This window comes from Mercenaria mercenaria, chromosome 2 (assembly GCF_021730395.1).
Source record: "Mercenaria mercenaria strain notata chromosome 2, MADL_Memer_1, whole genome shotgun sequence".
NCBI lineage: Eukaryota > Metazoa > Mollusca > Bivalvia > Venerida > Veneridae > Mercenaria > Mercenaria mercenaria.
Genome location: NC_069362.1, coordinates 50,581,706 through 50,605,727, shown reverse-complemented (window position 1 = coordinate 50,605,727; position 24,022 = coordinate 50,581,706). Strand labels below are relative to the sequence as shown.

Genomic DNA, 24,022 nt, shown 5'->3' with positions numbered 1-24,022 from the left:
AGGCCGTAGCTTGAGAAATGTAAAAGTAGGTCACTAGGTCAAAATCAAGGTCAAATTTTATTTTGGAATACAAAACTATGCATGTGGTCCAAATTTGAAGCCTGTACCTTAAAAATGTGAAAGTAGGTCACTAGGTCAATGTAAAGGTCAACGGTCATTTCAGTACACAAAACTATGCAAGTGGTCCAAATTTGAAGCCTGTAGCTTGAGAAATGTAAAAGTAGGTCACTAGGTCAAAATCAAGGTCAAATTTTATTTCAGAATACAAAACTATGCATGTGGTCCAAATTTGAAGCCTGTACCTTCAAAAATGTGGAAGTAGGTCACTAGGTCAATGTCAAGGTCAAAGTTTTTTTTGGTACACAAAACTATGCATGTAGTCCAAATTTGAAGGCTGTAGCTTGAGAAATGTGAAAGTAGGTCACTAGGTCAAAATCAATGTCAAATTTCATTTTGAAACACAAAACTATGCATATGGTCCAAATTTGATGCCTGTACCTTCAAAAATGTGAAAGTAGGTCACTAGGTCAAAATAAAGGTCAAAGTTTTTTTCCAGTGCACAAAATTATGCATGTGGACCAAATTTGAAGGCTGTAGCTACAGAAATGTGAAAGTAGGTCACTAGGTCAAAATCAAGGTCAACTCATGTCAAGGTTCATCTTGCCACTCAAAAATATACATGTGGTCCAAGTTTGAATGTTGTAGTTACTGACAAGAACATTTTAAAAGCTTTTCCCTATATAAGTCTATATGAACCATGTGACCCCCGGGGCGGGGCCATATTTAACCCTAGGAGGATAATTTGAACAAACTTGGTAGAGAACCACTAGATGATGCTACATTACAAGTATCAAAGCCCTAGGCTTTGTGGTTTGGACAAGAAGATTTTCAAAGTTTTTCCCTATATAAGTCTATGTAAACCATATGACTCCCAGGGCGGGGCCATATTTGACCCTACGGGTATAATTTGAACAATCTTAGTTGAAGACCACTAGATGATGTCACATACAAAATATCAAAGCCCTAGGCCCTGTGGTTTTGGACAAGAGGTTATTCAAAGTTTTTCCCTATATAAGTCTATATAAACCATGTGACCCCCAGGGCGGGGCCATATTTGACCCCAGAGAAATAATTTGAATCATCTTGGTAGAGGACCACTAGATGATGCTTCATACCAAATATCAAAGCCCTAGGCTCTGTGGTTTTGGACAAGAAGGTTTTCAAAGTTTTTCCCTATATAAATCTATATAAATTATAGAAATAAACAAAGGGCCATAACTCACTCATAAATTGTTGAACCAGTCTGCTTTTCAGGGGGACACAACTAGGGTACCAATACATCATTCTGACAAAGTTTGGTCAAAATCCCCCCAGTAGTTTCTGAGGAGATGCGATAACGAGAAATTGTTAACGGACGGAATGACGGACGGACGGACCACGGACGCAGAGTTATTTTAATAGCCCACCATCTGATGATGGTGGGCTAAAAATTGACGTTCAGTTCCACAGCATTTTTCGGCTTTAAATCAGCATATTAAAAAATCCCCGAATTAAATTTTTGATTTTTTTTTCAATAAACGGTGTTTAAAATGTATACGGAGTCCAAATGACAAATGAAACTGGGGGGTCACCAACTTAGTTTTTTCGGTACATGTGATTTTATTTCCCCCACCCCCATGCTTGAATTTTGTACCGTAATTCGACGTCTACAGATACGTTTGAGATATCATAATTCGGCCATTGTGTTTAGCTTATCAGCTGCACCACTTTGTGTTTTACTGGTTCTTAAAGACCTTTATACAAAACAAGAATATTTTGTTCCATGGCAAGACTTTTATATATAAACAATGATGAAAGCATATTATTAAGTGAAATCTTATAGTACTGTGATTTCAATATAATTACTATATAACGTGCCACTGGTGCAAAAAAAAAAAAAAAAAAAAAAGAAAAAAAAAAGAAATCGAAGCGTTTCATATCTTTAAATGCATCAAGTTGACACAATTTGCTATAATTAAGGTGAAATGCGCCTAAATTCAGAAGATATTGGGTTCCGTTTCGACATTTTGTTTAATTTAAAATCCAGCATATTCCTCATATAATGCGCATTTTACATTTTTGATATTTCTGTAACTGTTTTCTCCGCAAACCTTAGACATACAATTTTGATGAACCGTGATTTCACGTCCGTCGACTGTTTTCTGAAATCATTCTGTTCAATCAACAAGTATCTGCATTTAAAATGGTGTATAATTTGTGGTGATCACTTAACCTTAGACTCGATATTTACGTTAAAGTTACGTCAGCGACAAAATGACGTGGAGTTTTGAATAAAAAAAATATGCTTTAATCTTGTCTAATGTAAAACCCAAACAAAATAATTTGACAAAAACTTACATGATGATGAAAACTTCATTTAACTGCAATGATTATTTGTTTCTGTAAATCTTCATTTAAAGAAACTCTACTTTTAGATCAAAATAGCCTTTAAAACTCTGCTACTGTGGGCGAAATTATTACGCTGAATTACAATACTCTATCCCTACCCCAGATAAAAAATACGTAATTAAACAGGTTCTAGTATGTCTTGTGATCAATTTTTAACCTATGTTAACAAGAATTTAGTCAAAAGAGTCCTTTACAACTTTGCAAAGATTTCTTGAATTACTTCTTAAGTTCATGATTATACATAATTGATACACACGACATTGTAAACATTTACAGAAATAATAAGAAAAATTCAAAGCCTGAATATCGTTATGTCATCATGTTGGAATAAACATCATAAATTTATTTAACTTTATTATAAATTGTATGTTTTGGAAATATTTCAATTGTTTCGAGAGTAGTTAGACACCCAGATTCCTAGTAAAGTGCAGCCATGGGGAAACAGAATTTTTATTCATTGTACGGAGGCTGTTGCTCTGAAAAGGTTTATTTATTAACAATGCTGGACAGAAATGCCATCCTTTACAAAGAGGTTTTAGCTCTCCAGAGATGTGTTTTAAGAAAGGTTATCCTTGTACTCGTAGACACATAATAGAAACATATTCCGTATATAATATTTTCCTAATATTAGAGCATAACAAGTACGAGTAAATACTCTGCTAAAATGACAAATATTCCATAAAATAAAAAAGAAAGAAAATTGTTCGTTTGTTTTAGGTTAAGCGCTGTTTTCTGTTACGATAGGCGGTTAACCTAGCCAGTGTTCCTCTACAAGTAACTTTCAACTTCACCACATAAAATCGGTTGATTTCGGACAGATACCTCCTACCAAATTGTCATGTCCTACCCAGGGATCGAAAAAGCGATTCATAGAACTGAGCTAAGCGGATAGGGTAAAAGAAAGAAACACAGAAAACAGTGGTTGTGATGGAAACTTGTTGTAACTCATCAGCGGTTAAACATGTATAATTCTATGTTGTAATTATCTATATGAGCGATTCAAGAATGTTACTTTGTACGTAGGACCGACGGCTCAAACTTGCTAGCCCTGGTTTCGTATTTACGAGATACAAGGATTTTTACAAGTATATGTGTATGTGTAAGATTTTATTTTTATTTATTTTTATTTCAATAAGCGTCTGAGATGTCAACATTCAGAATGTAACAATTTTTAAACAATTTAGCAGTTCACTTATCAGAATTTTATAAAGCTACACTTGTGCATTAATGTAACTTTAGGATAGTATTCAAAGCGAAACCTCTTATATGAGCCGTGCCAAGGGAAAACCAACATAGTGCATTTGCGACCAGCATGCGCATCAGTGCAGTCTGGTCAAGATCAATGCTGTTAGCTAAGGGTTTCTCTAATTACAATAGGCTTTGAAAGCGAACAGCATGGATCCTGACCAGACTGCGCGGATGCTGTTCGCAAACGCACTATGTTGGTTTTCTCATGGCGCAGCTCATATCATGATTGTCCTGGAACTCATATCTCAAATAGTACCCTTTTCTATAAAATTTCAAAATACTTGACTAGTAAAACCAAGTTCCGCCGTCAAAATATGTGAACATTTTTGTGGAGCGGGTAACTTACTGGACAAGCCCATGGAAATACATCTTATTGTCATATGTTACTAGGCTGGAGAAGTAAGAAACGAAATAGTAAAAATGTATGACATTGGGATGTGCGGGCATGCATGCGTGTGTGCTTATGCAGAGTTAGGGATAATATCAAGAAAAACAAGAAACAATTAAGCTGTACTCTCGTAAAGGGCAAACTTAAAAATATATGAATACTGATCTATGATATTTTACAATAATAATGCTTTAACTTTTTGTTTCAAATGTGAAATCTCCAAACTATCTGCACAATTGCATATGTATGAATTCTTCATTTTAACAGTGTATTACAACGGAAAACTTGTTAACTGGTACTTTGAATAAGAAAAAGATGAAACAAGAGCTGTCTCCATAGGATGACATATGCCCCCGATGGCACTTTGAATGAGTAGTTATGGCCGATGTTAGAGTTTAGGACCTTTGATTTACGGAGCTGGGTCTTGCGCGCGACACGTCGTCTTACTGTGTCACACATTCATGCGTAGTTATTTTAAAATCCATGCATGAATGACAAAGATATGGACCGGACACGCCCATCAATGCACTATCCTTTAATGTCTAAGTGTGACCTTGACCTTTGAGCTACGGACCTGGGTCTTGCGCGCGACACGTCGTCTTACTGTGGTACACATTCATGCCAAGTTATTTGAAAATCCATCCATCGATGACAAAGATATGGACCGGACACGCCCATCAATGCACTATCCTTTAATGTCTAAGTGTGACCTTGACCTTTGAGCTACGGACCTGGGTCTTGCGCGCGACACGTCGTCTTACTGTGGTACACATTCATGCCAAGTTATTTGAAATTCCATCCATCGATGACAAAGATATGGACCAGACACGACCATCAATGCACTATCCTTTAATGTCTAAGTGTGACCTTGACCTTTGAGCTACGGACCTGGGTCTTGCGCGCGACATGTCGTCTTACTGTGGTACACATTCATGCCAAGTTATTTGAAAATCCATCCATCGATGACAAAGATATGGACCGGACACGAAAATTGCGGACAGACTGACAGACCGACAGACGGTTCAAAAACTATATGCCTCCAAATAAGCATTATTAGATAGAAAATATATTTAAAGCAATTTTCAAAATGGCTGAATTATGATGTCTCGAAGGTATCTGCAGACGTCGAATTACGGTACAAAATTTACGCATGGGGGTGGGGGGGAACAAAATCACATGGACCAAATAAACTAAGTCGGTGACCCCCCAGTTTTATTTGTCATTTGGACTCCGTATACATTTTAAACACCATGTACCGGTATTGAAAAAAATCAAAAATTTAATTCAGGGATTTTGTAATATGCTGATTTAAAGCCGAAAAATGCTGCAAAACTGAACGTCAATTTTTAGTCAAAAACGGCGATTTTCTTTCCATTTTTCAAAATTTTTAATATTTTTCGGTATAAAACAATGATTTTTACATCATTAAGTAGAGATGGTACCTAAAAATTCAAATTGCATCTGATATTACTTTCTGTTGAAAAATTAATACTAGAGTACCTCAATTATATAATGGTTTAACTTTCATACTTCATTTTTTATGCTGAAAGGCAATATTTAATCTGAAAAATTTGGTCCTACTTGGAAAAGTGAAGCCAGTGACAGATAACTCTTCTAGGACTATTTAGTTATCTGAACAAAGTATGCACAGATTCGGATGTGTTTCCCAAAGCTATAGTTTACTTCAAGATCTAGGTTGAGCACTATCTTTCATTTTCAAACGAACTCATTTAAAGACATTCTTTTTATTTATTACTGCCGATAATTTACAGGTATGGTATGATCATAGAAAATAAAACATCATTCATGAGGAAAAAGTATAAATAGACTATATGAATTTTACGACATAGAATCCCTAAACAATTTACAAAATTTGTTTGCCAAGGATACTCAAGGCCTCAGAATGTATGAGTTAACAAGAGGACCATGATGGTCCTGAATCGCTCACCTCTTCCCACATGACCCAGTTTTGAGTATGACATCGTTTTTTCTATTATTTGACATAGTGACCTAGTTTTTGAGCTCATGTGACCCAGTTTTGAACTTGACCTAGATATTTTCAAGATAAAAATTCTGACCAATTTTCATGAAGATCCATTGAAAAATATGGTCTCTAGAGAGGTCACAAGGTTTTTCTATTATTTGACTTATTGACCTAGTTTTCGAAGGTACGTGACCCTGTTTTGAACTTTACCTAGATATCATCAAGGTGAACATTCTCACTAATTTTTATGAAGATCTCGTGAAAAAAATGGCCTCTAGAGAGGTCACAAGGTTTTTCTATTTTTATACCTACTGGCCTAGTTTTTGACCGCACGTGACCCAGTTTCGAAAATGACCTAGATATCATCAAGATAAACATTCAGACCAACTTTCATACAGATCCCATGAAAAATATGGCCTTTAGAGAGGTCACAAGGTTTTCCTATAATTTGACCTACTGACCTAGTTTTTGATAGCACGTGGCCCATGTTACCTACTGACCTAGTTTTTGACCGCACGTGACCCAGTTTCGAAAATGACCTAGATATCATCAAGGTGAACATTCAGATCAATTTTCATGAAGATCCATTGAAAAATATGGCCTCTAGAGATGTCAAAAGATTTTTCTAATTTTAGACCTACTGACCTCGTTTTTGACCACAGTTGACCCAGTTTCAAAACTGACCTAGATATCATCAAGATGAACATTCAGATCAATTTTCATACAGATCCCATGAAAAAGTATGGCCTCTAGAGAGGTCACAAGGTTTTTTTATTATTTGACCTACCGACCTAGTTTTTTAAGGCATGTGACCAGTTTCAAACTTGACCTAGATATCATCAAGGTGAACATTCTGACCAATTTTCATGAAGATCCATTCAAGGGTATGGCCTCTAGAGAGGTCACAAGGTTTTTCTATTTCAAGACCTACTGACCTAGTTTTTGATCGCAGTTGACCCAGTTTCAAACTTGACCTATATATCATCAAGATAAACATTCAGACCAACTTTCATACAGATTCCATGAAAAATATGGCCTCTAGAAAGGTCATAACGTTTTTTCATTATTTGACCTACTGACCTAGTTTTTGATGGCACGTGCCCCACTTTCGAACTTGACCTAGATATCATCAAGATGAACATTCTGACCAATTTTTATGAAGATCCATTCACAAGTATGGCCTCTAGAGAGGTCACAATGTTTTTCTATTTTTAGACCTACTGACCTAGTTTTTGACCGCACATGACCCTGTTTCGAACTTGACCTAGATATCATCAAGATGAAAATTCAGAATAACTTTCATACAGATCCCATGAAAAATATGGCCTCTAGAGAGGTCACAAGGTTTTTCTATTATTTGACCTACTGACCTAGTTTTTTTAGATATGTGACCCACTTTCGAACTTGACCTAGATATCATCAAGGTGAACATTCTGACCAATTTTCATGAAGATCTCATGAAATATATGGCCTCTAGAGAGGTCACAAGGTTTTTCTATTTTTAGACCTACTGACCTAGTTTTTCACCGCACGTGACCCAGTTTCGAACCTGACCTAGATATCATCAAGATGAACATTCAGACCAATTTTCATACAGATCCCATGAAAAATATGGCCTTTAGAGAGGTCACAAGGTTTTCCTATTATTTGACCTACTGACCTAGTTTTTGATGGCACGTGACCCACTTTCGAACTTGACCTAGATATCATCAAGATGAACATTCAGAATAACTTTCATACAGATCCCATGAAAAATATGGCCTCTAGAGAGGTCACAAGGTTTTTCTATTATTTGATCTACTGACCTAGTTTTTTTAGATATGTGACCCAATTTCGAACTTGACCTAGATATCATCAAGGTGAACATTCTGACCAATTTTCATGAAGATCTCATGAAATATATGGCCTCTAGAGAGGTCACAAGGTTTTTCTATTTTTAGACCTACTGACCTAGTTTTTGATGGCACGTGACCCAGTTTCGAACCTGACCTAGATATTATCAAGATGAACATTCAGACCAACTTTCATACAGATCCAATGAAAAATATGGCCTTTAGAGAGGTCACAAGGTTTTTCTATTATTTGACCTACTGACCTAGTTTTTGATGGCACGTAACCCAGTTTCGAACTTGACCTAGATATCATCAAGGTGAACGTTCTGACCAATTTTCATGAAGATCTTGTGAAATATATGGCCTCTAGAGAGGTCACAAGGTTTTTCTATTTTTAGACCTACTGACCTAGTTTTTGAAGGCACGTGACCCAGTTTCGAACTTGACCTAGATATCATCAAGGTGAACATTCTTACCAAATTTCATAAACATCCCACGAAAAATGTGACCTCTAGAGTGGTCACAAGCAAAAGTTTACGGACGGACGGACTAACGCACGGACGGACGGACGACGGACGACGGACGCTGCGTGATCACAAAAGCTCACCTTGTCACTATGTGACAGGTGAGCTAAAAACAGAGCGATATAAAAATGTATATTCTATCTCATGGTCACACCAAAACCATACCAACAACTGTGCCAAAAGAAGTTATTTCACTTTTTATGACAGGCACCTTGTGTTTACAAATGTATCTAATTTGCATATTGACCGAGGCGTGCGGAATCGCATTTGCCTTGCGGAATCTACCGTTACAGAAACTTCAGTTAATATAATGCAGACGTTCTTTAGTATAAATAAAATGGTAGTGTTAGTTAATAAGAAATGACAATCACCTTTCTTTAGCTAATCAACCAAAAACAACGAAGCCGATGTCGCTGTCAAAAATCCCCGTATTTACTGCACGGTGCTATGTTAAATTATTGCAAGTGTGAGATAAGCGATATGCGCTTCAGTTTTGCACACGATTTGTTGTTGTTGTCGTTGAATACATAGCCTTAGGTACCATCTCTACATTAAGGAAAAAATAATTCTTGTCGAATAATTTATAATTTAAGAAAATTTGTTGGCTGGTGCCATTGCAGTAACCGTAACAGTTGCCAAGGATACGCGGCAACGTCAGTTTCAAAAATGGGCTTTGGTGGTCAACTTTGACGCTTCGTGTACAAAAACTGGTTGGCTCTATTAGTATAAAATAAACTGCATCTTGTTTGAAATATGGTCAAGTTTACACATGCAAAATTTCAAGACGCTACTCAAAAATTCGCAGTGTCGTGTTCTACCTTAAGGGGCAATAACTCTAGAAACCATGATGGGATCAGGCCAGTTTTCGAAAGGAACCGAGATATCATGCCAATACAAGTTTCGTACAAGTTTGATCAAATTGCTTGCAAAATGTGGTCTCTATCGTGTTCAGAAGAAATTGTGGACGGACGACGGACAGAGGGCTATCACAAAAGCTCACCCTGTCACTACGTGACAGGTGAGCTAAAAACATATGATACCTTATACAGAGTTTGCAAGAAAATGAAAATATCTGTTTTAAATGGTTATGCTTTCTTTATATATGTGAAGAAAATGTAGTAAATAGACAACCTTTTTTATGTGGGGTTCAGTTTCATAAAATGCACAGTCGGCATTAAATCTCCCGCATTGAGTGTACGCATGCATTGAATATTAAACCTAACCGTAACATTTAGTCAGTATATAATACACTCCATAAGTGCGTACATCAAATAGGGGTGATTTAATGTTGACCTAAAATGCACGTAAGATATGTTTAAATAAGGTACCTCATGCTGATAAAATAATTAATTCACAACGACAAATTACGTAAATCGATGTATGCCAATTAGGTACTTTAACAACATCTGGTTTACACATAATGCTTACTGAGTGGGAGCGTTAGAAATATGAAAGAAGTATAGCCTAGAATTAGAGCTGTCCTTAAGACAGCGCGCTCCAGTGTTCGCAATTTGACAGTAAAATGAATTATGTCTCAATAAGGTATCTTATGAAAATCTGTTGTTTTATTCTGAGTGTGTGTGTGTGTGTGTTCGGGTTTAACGTCTTTCAACAAAATTTCAATCATATAAACGATGGTGTCTACTTGTAGCAGTGAGCACAATGGCAAACTTTATAGTGCTGCCTCACTGGAATACCAAGCCGTAGACACGTGGCATGATACCCCACCCAGTCACTATACTGACCAGTCCTAGTACTATCCTCTTAATGCTGAGCGCCAAGCGAGGAAGCTACCAGTACCCTTTTTTACGTCTTTGGTACGACGCGGCCAGTGAACCACTAGGCTACCGAGGCGGTACTGTTTTATTCTGAAGCGTAGAAATGGAAATACAACTTGTATGCTTACAATAGAATCAGTACATCTACATTTCGTGTTTTTTTTTATTGTCACCAATTATATCAACAATGCAGAATTTTAGGTAGAAATAATAGAGATGAAGAGCAAAGAAATCTATCTTGATAATCTGAAAAGGACAAAGAGTTAAAACAAACGAATCCCATGGCCGGTAAACGCATTAAAAACACAACAAGGTATGAATAGAATATATCAGACATATGAAAGAGGCCTACAGATAGATAAAATTTGATGTTCTATATTAGCTTTATATGAACCTAAAATTTTTAATAAATTGTGTGTAAACCATCATATTTAGATTTTCTTAAGAAACTATATATGAATGAGATAATGATGATGTATTTTTAAAATTAGTTGGAAAAACATTACCTAAGTATCATTTTAAAAGTGTAATTGCTGAACATGTAATTATGTAATTCTGAATAAATTGTTCACGTTTTTTCTTGCTTTTCTGTGTGTCACTGAAGGTGATAGATGTATAATTATTTTAAACAAATGAGAGAAAAGCTGTAACCAGTAATATCTGACTTTATATAAATGGTTTTGGACTTTAAGTATTAGACATTAATAATTATCTTTAAACATTTTAAGAAACATATTGCATAAAGCGTAAAATACGTTATGCTAGGGACAGTCATGTTGTATCAGATTTGCAAGGTTTGCAGAGGAGTTAAAAATTTACTTTCAAGATATGCATTGCAATAAATGGATGCACGGTCTCGATTGATTTTGATATAAAATCATTGGATTGATGTTTTTTTCTTAAAAACATTAAAACTTTTAAAAGTTGAAAGTAGGAAGTTTTAAAAATTCCATCAATCAGATCTGTCAAATATGAAATATTTTACTTTTGTTACTATTTTTTTTACAGAATTGTTAATTATGCCATTTCTTATAGAACTATTCTTTTGAAAAACACGAAAAACAAAATTTTGGCCTTGGGGAAATGTGTATCATTCAATATAATGTATTTTACACTGTATCTGGGTGTTTATTTCTTATATTCTGATACAAAATCTAGGGCCTGTTTTGGTCCACTAGTGACTTCAAAATGTTGACTGTTGAAAACATTGTTCCATCAAATAACAAGAGGACCATGATGGTCCTGAATCGCTCACCTATCCCCACATGACCCAGTGTTGAACTGAGTATGACGTCGTTTTTTCTATTATTTGACATATGACCTAGTTTTTGAGCACATTGTCCTAGATTTTCATCAAGATAAAAAATTCTGACCAATTTTCATGAAGATCCATTGAAAAATATGGCCTCTAAGAGGGTCACAAGGTTTTTTTCTTATTATTGACTAATGACCTAGTTTTTGAAGGCACGTGACCCACTTTTAAACTTGACCTAGATATCATCAAGGTGAACATTCTCACCAATTTTCATGAAGATCTCGTGAAAAATATGGCCTCTAGAGAGGTCACAAGGTTTTTCTATTTTTCGACCTACTGACCTAGTTTTTGACCGCATGTGACCAAGTTTCGAACTTGACCTAGATATCATCAAGGTGAACATTCTGACCAATATTCATGAAGATCTCATGAAAAATATGGCCTCTAGAGAGGTCACAAGGTTTTTCTATTTTTAGACCTACTGACCTAGTTTTTGACCCCACATGACCCAGTTTCAAACCTGACCTAGATATCATCAAGGTGAACATTCTGACCAATATTCATGAAGATCTCATGAAAAATATGGCCTCTAGAGAGGTCACAAGGTTTTTCTATTTTTAGATCTACTGACCTAGTTTTTAACCCCACGTGACCCAGTTTCGAACTTGACCTAGATATCATCAAGATGAACATTCTGACCAATATTCATGAAGATCTCATGAAAAATATGGCCTCTAGAGAGGTCACAAGGTTTTTCTATTTTTAGACCTACTGACCTAGTTTTTGACCCCACGTGACCCAGTTTCGAACTTGACCTAGAATTTACCAAGATGAACATTCTGACCAACTTTCATAAAGATCCCATGAAAATTGTGACCTCTAGAGATGTCACAAGGAAAAGTTTACGGACGGACGGACGCACGGACGCCGGACGCTGCGCGATCACAAAAGCTCACCTTGTCACTTTGTGACTGGTGAGCTAAAAACACTCAAAAACTGTTTGAAGATTCATGTTTTTTAACTATTTTTACCTCCGAATTAAATGAGTTGAAGTAGAATCAATGTGGTACGAAAAACTGAAAGTGTGTCGCCGATGCCGTGGTGAGTAGGATAACTCTTCTTATTCAAGCTTAAACATTCTGTAGACGGAGCATATTTTACAGTATGAATGCCAGCATACGTGTGCATGTGACTCAGGGAGAGAGTGTAGAGATTTTTTGGTCTCTTGTGGAAAATTATGCAACTACTAACCAATCCAAAATGATCAAAACGGTTGGTCCTGTTTGTTTCTTTAGATAACTGTTTCAATAAAATGAAATAAATACATTTGAACAATCAGTTACACTTTATTATTTGACATTATCAATCAAAACACATATTCACATTTTACTGTATCTACTGTCATTTTTAAACATTATTTTAATATATAAAATTATAGATTTTTAACCAGTAGGTATAACTGTCTTTCTTTCTCAGTCATCTAAACTTTGATGTCACATTCAGTTAGTTTTCACTACCACCTTTGACCATTACTTGAATGTTACTTAAAATAATTTTAATGTCTATATATCACAGTCACATTTAAAAATATTTTGCACTACACTGTGTCACACACAGTAAGTTGCATGTTTATCTCCGCTTTTTTTCTGGTGTTCAGCAGAGTCCAGCCTTCAGTATCAGGAGTGTTAACATGAACGGATAAAGATTTTATTGCACCTATTGACAGGTAACTTCAGTTATCTGTCTGAATTTTCCATAGAAAAGCTACACTTTGGGGTCAATATTACAGTGTGGAATACTCGGTAGCAACATCCTAAGTCAATGTTACTGTGTGTTTTTCCTGCATGGAAACCCATAATAGCAATGTCCTTGTCCACATTACTGTGTGGCAGACTCAGTAGCAATGTTCTGAATTAGTGTTACTGTATAGAAGACATAGTAACAATGCGCTTGGTTTGTATTACTGTGTGGTAGACTCAATAGCAATTTCCTAGTCAGTATTACTGTGTGGTAGACTCCGTAGCAATTTCGTAGTAAGCATTACTGTGTGGTACACTCAGTAGCAATGTTCTGGGTTAGTGTGTTATTACATGGTAGATTTTCCTGATGGTAGTCTCAGCTCTTTAAATTCCAGCCAGATAAAGCGATTTCATCTGATCAGGAAACTGTATCCTACTACTTAGCTGGTCATCAATGACTCCCTGTGAAGCAGATCCAAGTTAACTTCTTAGCAAAGATGCAACTGAAATAATGCAACAATATTAATCAGTAAGAGAAACAACAGCTCTTAGCTCAACAGTGAATAATACATATATAGAGGAATCACTAGAGCTATCACTGGAATAAGCAATACACCCAAAACACTTCTTTACCTGAAGAAACAGCATTTCAAGTGTAAAGTTTCTATACTGACTTAGTAGATTTCAAACTGGAGCTATCACTAAAGGAATTTTAAACACTCAGACATAGCTACAGATAAAGAGAAAGTGAAATCATGACCTTTGACCTTCAAATGAGATCTTCACCTAGTAACCTGGATTATGGCTTAAGCCTTTGCATGATGTTAACAACTGATGCTACCTTTATGAAGTTTATTCTAGTGGTTTGAAAATACTGACTGGACACAAGTTTAAGATACATGATCTTTTGAGTTATATGACCTTGACCTTGGAACTAGTAACCTTTGTTGTGTGCTCTGCAAGATATCTTGATGAGGCAAGTAACTGATGCTACTTCTATGAAAAGCCAACAGTTTAAAAGATAAGGAGCAGACATGAGTTTTAAGGTACTTGACCTTTTACCTTAAACTGTGACCTTGATCTTTGACATGTGAAATGGGTTATGCACTCTGCACCTTGTCTTGAGGTAAAAAACTGGTGTTAGTTTTGCAAAAAACGTCCAAGCAGTTAGGAAGATATGGATCTGAAGGGGGGATTGCTATGATTGAATCCCAGAACAGTTTCTAGACCTAAAGGAATAAAGGAGGAAAATATTTGCTTCTGGGTGAATGGAGGTTTGGAAGTGGGAAGGTGGCAGACTGTTGGATTTATTTGTTTTGGGTTTAACACCATTTTTCAACATTATTTCAGTTATGTAGCTGTGGGCATTTAACCTAACCAGTGTTCCTGGATTCTGTACCAGTACAAACCTAATCTCTGCAAGTAACTACCAACCTGCCACATAAATCAGAGGTGGAGGACAAATGATTTCAGACACTATGTTTTTTATCAACTTGTCACAGAACAAGGGCCTTGCCCGAGGACCAAACAGACATTCCCCGCGATCTGTAGATCTGCACTTTCCCTACTGAGCTAAGCAGACGGGCTCATTTTTTTGAGGTACAGACATGTATACCAGCATTTCCATACATTAAAACCTTTAGCTTTATAGCAGAAACTAGAGTTGTCACAGTAGTGATGGATTATACCCCCACAAGAACTAAGCCAATGTCAAAGCTGAACTTGCCCGACTTTTTACTTACTGACCTCAAAATCAATAGTGGTCATCTGCTCGTCATGATCAACCTCCCTATGAACATTCAAGATCCTCGGCCCAAGCGTTCTCAAGTTATTGTCCAAAAAAGGTTTAAATGTTCCGGGTCACTTTGACCTTTGGAACTCAAAATCAATACAGGTCATCTGCTGGTCATGACCAACCTCCCTACAATTTTCATGATCCTAGGCGCAAGCGTTCTCAAGTTACCATGCGGAAACAGTTTAAATGTTTTGTGTTATTGTGACCTTGACCTTTGACCTACTAGCTTCAAAGTCGAACTTGACCTGTTCTGTTATGATCCTGTTCTCAAATTGACCTTTGATCTACTGACCTCAAAGTAAAACATAACCTGTTTTTCATAATGTTACATCTGTGTACAAAAATTATTTAAATCTATCAAGCCTTTCAAGAGTTATCATCCGGAAACCATGAAAACCAACGGACTGACAGACCGCCAAGCTCACTCCTATATATCCAAACTTCATTTTGCGGGGATATAACTAGCAGACTTTATTTATTCTATTTATTTGTTTTGGGTTTAACACCATTTTTCAACAGTATTTCAGTTATATAGTGGCGGGCAGTTAATTTATCCAGTGTTCCTAGATTCTGTACCAGTATAAACCTTTTCTCCGCAAGTAACTGCCAACTTCCCCATATATCAGAGGTGGAGGGCAAACTGTTTCAGCTTTCATTCCTTTGTGAAGAGTAATAAATGAGACATGAGCTTGCTTAGAGTTGTTCACAGACTAAACATGAAGCTGACTCCACATGAATAGCTTCATTTTGTCAGTGAGGTAAAACAGGTAATTTTCTGCTTAACTTACCTAAATCAATGGATACTTTGTCCTTCAGTTGGATTGATATGATTTGCTGAATGGTTGTATTATCTTTGCTATCATCCTCACATAGATCTCTTGTACACACCTGTTATTAAATATTATAAAATTACAAGTTTTCACAAAAGATTTACCATCACTGTTTTACATGTCAAGTGGTTCTCAAGTTATTTCCAAAAAATGATTTTACATGAACAGGCCACTGTGACCTTGACCTTTAATAGACTGACCCCAAAATCAATAGGGGTCATCTACTTTGCATGTTCAATCATCCTATGAAGTTTCAACATTCTGGGTCAAGTGGTTCTCAAGTTATTGATGGGAACTGGTTATCAATGTTCAGGCCCCTGTGACCTTGACCTTTAACGGAGTGACCCCAAAAACAATAAGGGTCATTTACTCTGCATGAACAATCATCCTATGAAGTTTCAACATTCTGGGTCGAGAGGTTCTCAAGTTATTGATTGGAAATGGTTTTTCATGTTCAGGCCCCTGTGGCCTTGACCTTTAACAGAGTGACCCTAAAATCGTTAGGGTTCATCTACGAAGTTTCATCATTCTGGGTCAAGTGGTTCTCAAGTTACTGACCGGAAATGGTTTTCAATGTTCGGGCCCCTGTGACCTTGACCTTTCACAGAGTGACCCCAAAATCGTTAGAGGTCATCTACTCTTTATGACCAATCATCCTATTAAGTTTCAACATTCTGGGTCAAGTGGTTCTCAAGTTACTGACCGGAAATGGTTTTCAATGTTCAGGCCCGTGACCTTGACCTTTAATGGAGTGACCCCAAAATCGATAGGGGTCATCTACTTTGCATGTACAATCATCCTATGAAGTTTCAACATTCTGGGTCAAGTGGTTCTCTAGTTATTGATCAGAAATGGTTTTCAATGTTCAGGCCCCTGTGACCTTGACCTTTGACGGAGTGATCCCATAATCAATAAGGGTCATCTACTCTTTATGACCAATCATCCTATCAAGTTTCAACATTCTGGGTCAGGTGGTTCTCTAGTTATTGATTGGAAATGGTTTGAGGTCACTTGATCAAAGGTCAAGGTCACAGGAGCCTGAACAGCGACTTGAGAACCACTAGGCCACGAGTGTTGAAATTTAGCGGGATGACTGGACATGCCAAGTAGATGATCCCTATTGCAGCCAACCATCAGTGTCTCTTTGACTTTCGCTCCTGACCCATATTGACTTCTTGCCGATAGGACTTTGCACTGGGGGAGACATGCGCTTTTTTACAAAAACATGACCGGAAACGGTTTTCAATGTTCAGGCCCCTGTGACCTTGACCTTTGACGGAGTGATCCCATAATCAATAAGGGTCATCTACTCTTTATGACCAATCATCCCATCAAGTTCCAACATTCTGGGTCAGGTGGTTCTCTAGTTATTGATTGGAAATGGTTTTCAATGTTCAGGCCCCTGTGACCTTGACCTTTGATGGAGTGACCCCAAAATCAATAGGGGTCATCTACTCTTCATGACCAATCATCCTATGAAGTTTCAACATTCTGGGTCAAGTGGTTCTCTAGTTATTGATCGGAAATGGTTTTCAATGTTCAGGCTCCCGTGACCTTGACCTTTGACGGAGTGACCCCAAAATCAATAGGGGTCAACTACTCTTCATGACCAATCATCCTATTAAGTTTCAACATTCTGGGTCAAGTGGTTCTCTAGTTATTGATCGGAAATGGTTTTCAATGTTCAGGCCCCTGTGACCTTGACCTTTGATGGAGTGACCCCAAAAACAATAGGGGTCGTCTACTCCAGCAGCCCTACAACCCTATTAAGTTTGAAGGTTCTAGGTCAAATGGTTCTCCAGTTATTGCTCGGAAATGAAGTGTGACGGACCGAAGGACGGACGGACGGACAGGGCAAAAACAATATGTCTCCTGGGGGAGACATAATAACTCTTAAGGGAAATTGACCAATCAAAAAAAAAACTTGACGGGCATCATCACAGTATGTTGGTTCATGTTTATTTCAAGTTTCATGAAATTCTACCAAATAGTTACTGAGAAATGGCTGCAGACGAACGGACCGACGCCATTTCAATACCCCCCTCCCGATTTCATCGGCGGGGGATAATAAAGCTTGTTTAAAAGCTAATTTGAGCAGCACCATGAGAAAACCAACATAGAGCGTTTGCAACCAGCATGGATCTGTGCAGTCTGATCAAGATCTGCTCTGTTCGCCATTCAATCAGTATCTTTTCTGTAAGCACCCATTATAACAGTTAATGGTTCTGTCCAAATTAAAAGATGGACAACTTCATTATACAAATATAGCAGGGTAAGATGTTTAAGATAAACAGATTTGGAGAAAATTCTCATATACATAATTATACTCAACTGAAGAATGAAGATATTCCTACATACGGAATGTCTGGACTTTTACAGATGTACTTCCTGGCTCACATTCTGTCTGCACCACCCACAACCATGGGGATTTTCAGGACCTGTAATTTTCATCAGATTCTGATCAGAAAATGGATTTGGTCGAAAGTTTAACAAAATTAATGATCATTAACACTTATGTGTGTGTTCACTGACTGCATAGGGGGTTATAGGAATGGTCTTAGACCATCCTTCCGTAACACTTTTGTGTCGGCTCTGTATCTCCTAAACCCCTTGAAGGATTTTCATCAAATTTGGAAGAAATGATCACCTCATCAAGGAATGTGCAGAACTTATGAATCAGCCATGCTGACTCAAGGTCAAGGACACAACTCACGGTCAAAAGTTTGAGCCTTCCATTTTGTGTCCACTCTGTATCTCCTAATCCCTTTGAAGGATTCATATGAAACCTGGGTCAAATGATCACCTATCCAAGACGATGTGCAGAACTCGTAAGTCACGAGTCAGCCTAGTCGACTCAAGGTCAAAGGTTTAAGCCTTCAATTTCGTGTCCTGCTTTGTATCTCCTAAACCCCTTAAGGAATTTTAAGGTCACAACTCAAGGTCGAAGGTTTGAGCCTTCCAATAAATTGTTCATGTCTCCTCTATATCTCCTAAACCCCTTGAAGGAATTTTATAAAACTTCGGTCAAATGATTACCTCACAAGTGATTGAAGAACTTATAACAGAAACCCCAAAAAACCAGTATCCCCCCCTTACAACTTTGTTGTGGGGGGGTACAAAAAGAGGGCCAAGAGGGGCCCTAGGTGCCTCACCTGAAAAATTTTTCAAAACATGTAAACAGTTTCCCAAAGTGATTTCATGGAAACACATTTTTTTGGTCAATTTTCATTTAAAGTTTTGGACAAAAAATTTGGGGTTCCTGTTTAAAAAAAGTATCTTTTAATATGACCTAGGGGACCTATTTTTTGCCCCAAGATACCCATTTTTAAAAACTGACCTTGATTTTTTCAAGGCAATAAATTCTGAAAAAAAAATTTCCCATAAAGTCAAAAAAAAAAAAATACGCCTCTATCGCATACAAAAGGGTTTCTTTTTAATTTGACCTGTGACCTAGTTTTTGATCTCGAGCCCCATATTCAAAATTAAACCCTGAATTCTAAGGAAAATTTTCCCGAAAAAAATTTCTGAAGATAAATTTGAAAAATAAAAGCCTCTACAATACCAAGGTTTTTTTTTTGATTTTACCTAGTGCCCTATTTTTTTTGAACCCAGAGAACCATTTGAACCTGGCCTAATTTTTTTTTAAGGTAATCTTTTGACAAAATTTCATAGCACAGTTGAAAAATACACCTCTATCGCAACAAAAAGTTTTTCTTTATTTGATCAGTGACCTAGTTTTTTGACCCCAGACGCCCGTTTTTTAAATTTTGGAAAAGATTTCATAAAAGGTAATCATTCTGCCCAAAAAATTTTGAAGATAAATTGAAAAAAATCGCCCCAAAATCACACACACAAGGTTTTTTTTGATTTGACCTATGACCTATTTTTTGCCCCCAGATGACCCATTTTTAAATTTGGCCTGGGATTTCATCAAGGTAATCATTCTAACCAAATTCCTGAAGATCGTTGAATAATACACTTTCACATAACAAGTAAATGTTGACAGAGACAGACAGACCCCGGACATCGGCGATACAAAAATTCACCTAAAAAAATTTAACAAGGGGTCTGTGACCCTGGTTTTCCCCACGGTTTTTATGAGCTACTGTTTCAAATGTCAAAACTGATGTTTTTAGAAATTTTTTTTAAGATTTTCTGATGTCAAACAGTAACCCCTGGGGGGGGCCAAGTTTACCCCCGGGGCATGATGGAACAAAGTTTGTGAAGTCTACTGGGAAGTAACTATCAATTCTAAGATCTAGGCCTTTGGTTTATTTTTAGCAAATTTTTTTGAAAAAATTTCCTATATACAATAAGTAACCCCCTGGGGGGAGCAATTTGCCCCGGGGGGGGGGGGCAAGATTGAAAAAAAACTTTTGTTTTGGGGGGCCCTAGGGTTTCTAATGTCAAATTCTAAACTCTAGGCCTTCGGTTTATTTTTTTTAAATTTTGAATTTTTTCTATGTACAATAAGTAACCCCCCTGGGGGGGGGGTTTTAATTTGCCCCCCCCGGAAAGGTTTTAAAAATTTTTTTGTAGAATCTACAGGGAAAAGCTACTTTTTAAATATCTAAGATCTAGCCTTTGGTTTATTTTTGGTTTTTTTTAAAGATTTTCCTAGGGGAAAAAAAAGGACCCCCCTGGGGGAGGGTCAATTTTTTAACCCGGGGGGGGGGCCGATTGAATAAAATTTTTTAGAGGTCCCTCATGCTCTGTGAAAAAATTTAAAACTGTAGCCTTTGGTTTTTTTTTAGAAAATTTTTTGAAAAATTTTCCTTTGTAAAATAAAGTACCTTGGGGAGGGTCAAATTTTTTAACCCGGGGGTCTGTTTGAAAAAATCTTTGGGAGAGGTCCACTAGGGAATGTACAGTCAAAAAATTAACTCTAGGCTTCGGTTTATTTTTGAAAAAATTTAAGATTTTCCTTGTAAAATCAAGGCCCCTGACCCCCGGGGGATGTTTTTAAAAAACTTTAGTAAAATTCCTCAGGAAATTTTTTTTGTCAAATATCAAAACTCTGGGCTTTGGTTTTTGAGAAGAAGATTTTTTTAAAATTTCCTAGTAAAATCAAATGACCCCTGGGGCGGGGTAAATTTTGACCCCGGGGGGCTTTTATTTGAACAAAATTGGTAGAGGTCCACTAGGCAATGCTTCACCAAAAAATCTAAGCTCTGGTTCTGGTTTTTGAAAGAAAATTTTTTAAAGTTTTTTTTTTGTTTCCCTGGAACCAGGTTCTCTGGAATTAAATTTTTTTTTGAACAATTTTTGTAGAGCTTCACCAAAGGGAAACATTCCTGTAAAATTTTTGGGGGGGAAAATTCCTAGCGGTTTTTGGGGAAAATGTCGTTTAAAATAAAATTTTACGGCCCCGACGGAAAACGGAAGCCGGAGGGTAATGATCGAATTGCTCCCCCCTGACCCTTTTTGGGGCCGGTAAAACAAAAAATAATTCTTTTCAAAGGCTGTTTGTTGAATACTTTTCCCAAAAAGGGAAAATAAAGGGGTCCGGGGTTTTTAAAAAAGAAATCCCAAAGAAAAGAAAAAAAGCTGTTTTGGCGTGAAAATCCGTTTTGCCCTTTTCCCAAAGATGAAGCTTTGTAAAAAACCCTGAAGTTTAAAGTTCTTAACAGAGGTACTTTAAAATTGTAAAAAATTTGGCATTTTTCTAGAAGCTGCAGTGTCCAAAATTTTGAAGAATTTGTTATAATTTCCAAAAAATTTTTAATTTCATAACTTACACAATCTTTTTTTAATTTTTAGACTTTTCCTTTTTTCTTTTATTTTTCAATGAGGTCTACAAAGTTTTCCAAGACCTTTACAACAAACAGTTTTTATACCAAACTACTCTACAATTTGAGAAACTAAATAAGGGAATAAGTGGAAAAAATTTTACTTGAAATAAGTAGAGATTAAAAATTTTTGGCAACAGTGGAGATGAATCAGTGAAAAGGGGTTTCTAGCAACGGGTTTTAAAATGGGGAAAATGATTCAAATGACCAAACTGTAACAAAAAAATGTCAGTGTTAAGACCCCCTTTTGTATGTGTTCCTTCACAAAAAAAGTTTACTGCGCCAATCACAGCTTCGGGGAACACGCTCTTGCAAAAAGGTGTTTTACAAAAAAGACACAACTTTTTCCAAATTGTCCCAAAAGTTTTTCCCCCTTATTGTTTCCAATTAAAACAATATTTTCGACAAAAAATTATGGGATTAATTTTAAATTTAACAAAATATTTTTTGGGATTCAGAAAAACTACCCAAAAACCAAATGTACGGCGAACTATGAAAGAAAACTTTCTTATGATGTTAAAAATCTCCTGATTCCTGGTTATCATAGTTTTTAAATAAAAGCGGGACAGTAAAAAGTCTTCGGAAAGTGAAGTCAACTACAACCCCAAAAGAAGTTTTTGGGGGGGGACCAAAAACCTTTGGGGGATTTAAAAAAAAGGGCTACGTCTAAAACCATCATCGTTTATCTGACTTAAAGCGGGAAGTGTTATCAAAAAGGGCTGAAAAAACCCCGGGGGCCCTTTTTTTTTGCAGGGTTCTACAAAACAAAACCCTTTAACAATTTTTAAACCGAGGAGTGGTTTTGGGTTCAAAAGTTTTCTTTTTAACTTTGGCGTTAACCCCCTTTATCAATGAGCTTCCACCGGGGGGAAATTTTCCACAAAAAAATAGGGTTTTTTGGGGGGTTTTGGGGAAAGGGAAAAGGGGGTAAATCAAAGATGCTGATTTTTTTTCCACCCTTTTTGAAACGACCACTTGATTTTTTACCTTCAAACAGTAATAGGAACACTGTCACATTCGAAAAAGCTACTTGGGGCCCCCAGGATCTTAAAGCAAAGGGCTTTGTCCTAATATCCCCCAACACAAGGGTTAAACCCTCCTGTGTTTTCTGCACAGAAAAAGGAGAGATAAATAAAGCCCGGTTTGCTGGTCACTGTAGGCTTTTCCTTCCCAATGTCTTGAATACAAATAAAAGGGTACGGAGATAACTTGAAATACTTTTTTAAAAATAAATATTACATCTGGTAAGAATTTCCCCAAAAAGTGATATGTTTTACTTACCAAAGTCTTGTTTTATTGACAAGCACTGAGAAAAGTCAAGCCAAGCCAAACGGCAGCTCTTGTTTAACTGAACGGGTTGTAAATTACTTCTTCTTTTTTTTTTCCCGGATCCCAAAGTCAGACTTCAAAATTGTTCATGTCCATGCAGAGATGTGTCATACACAAAATCCAAGATCCCTTTTTAAAAAAGGGTTTATGTTATACTTCAAAAGAAAAAAGGGGGAAAAAAATACTTTTTCTTTTACACAAATACCCTTTCAACAGCATCTTCCGGGCCCCCAATAAGCATTGTTTTATTTTTTAAAAAAATTTAAATTTTCAAAAAAAAACGAATAAAATTCTAAAGCCTGTCGTTAAAAAAAGATTTGTTGATAAATTTTCCAAATTTTTAAAAACCCACACTTAAAAATCCCAAAAAAAAAAAAAAAAAAATGACAAGAAACCATTTCCACATTGATTACATGTTTTATTTGCCCGGGGTGTTAATAACAGCTAAAAACCGTAAGGGGATTTCCCCTTTTGGCTTTTCCCTGAAACGTATACAATTCGGGCTATGGGTTTAAAATTTTTTTGGGTTTTTGAAACCACTAAATTGAAATCTTTTTTCCAAAAACGAAATATGGGGCTTAGTTAATACCCCCGGAACGCGGCAATGGGGGGGGGGAAACAATTTTTTCCCTCTTTTCCATCGGTCCGAAAATCTGAAAACACTTTGATACTAAATGATTTAAAAACAAATTCAGTGGCATTTTCCCGTTTTTTCCCCATGGCTTGAAAAATATCAAACAAAGCCTTATTGCGTTTTACTTTGTTTTCTGGGGCCCTGTAAAATACTTGATTTGATATACCCCAATAAATGCATATTCTATTTTGGGCCTGAAATTTTACCTTAAAATTTTGTGTTATGCATCTCTTTTTGATAAAAAAGAAATTTTTTATGTCATTTTTTTTAGGGTATTCAGGCCCTTTTATTTTAAATGGACACAACTAGCACATTTTTTTAAAACTTTTTTTTGGGGTTTTTTCTTTGACGGTAAATACATTTTTTTTTGAAAATAAAAGGAAAAAGAGAAAAGTTTTTCCCAAAAGGGGTTTATCCGGGGCTTGTTTTATACTTATTTTGTTATTAAG

At 36.6% G+C, this 24,022-nt stretch overlaps 1 long non-coding RNA gene across 1 annotated transcript; it reads right to left on the bottom strand.

Moving 5' to 3' along the window:
* Positions 1 to 12,789: 12,789 nt before the first annotated feature.
* On the bottom strand, positions 12,790 to 18,630 carry LOC123551893 (uncharacterized). The gene is made up of 3 exons (XR_008369799.1): positions 18,180 to 18,630; positions 15,780 to 15,879; positions 12,790 to 13,699 (listed from the first exon to the last, which is right to left on the bottom strand). It is a non-coding gene; the product is annotated as an uncharacterized LOC123551893 (long non-coding RNA).
* Between the last annotated feature and the right edge of the window lie 5,392 nt (positions 18,631 to 24,022).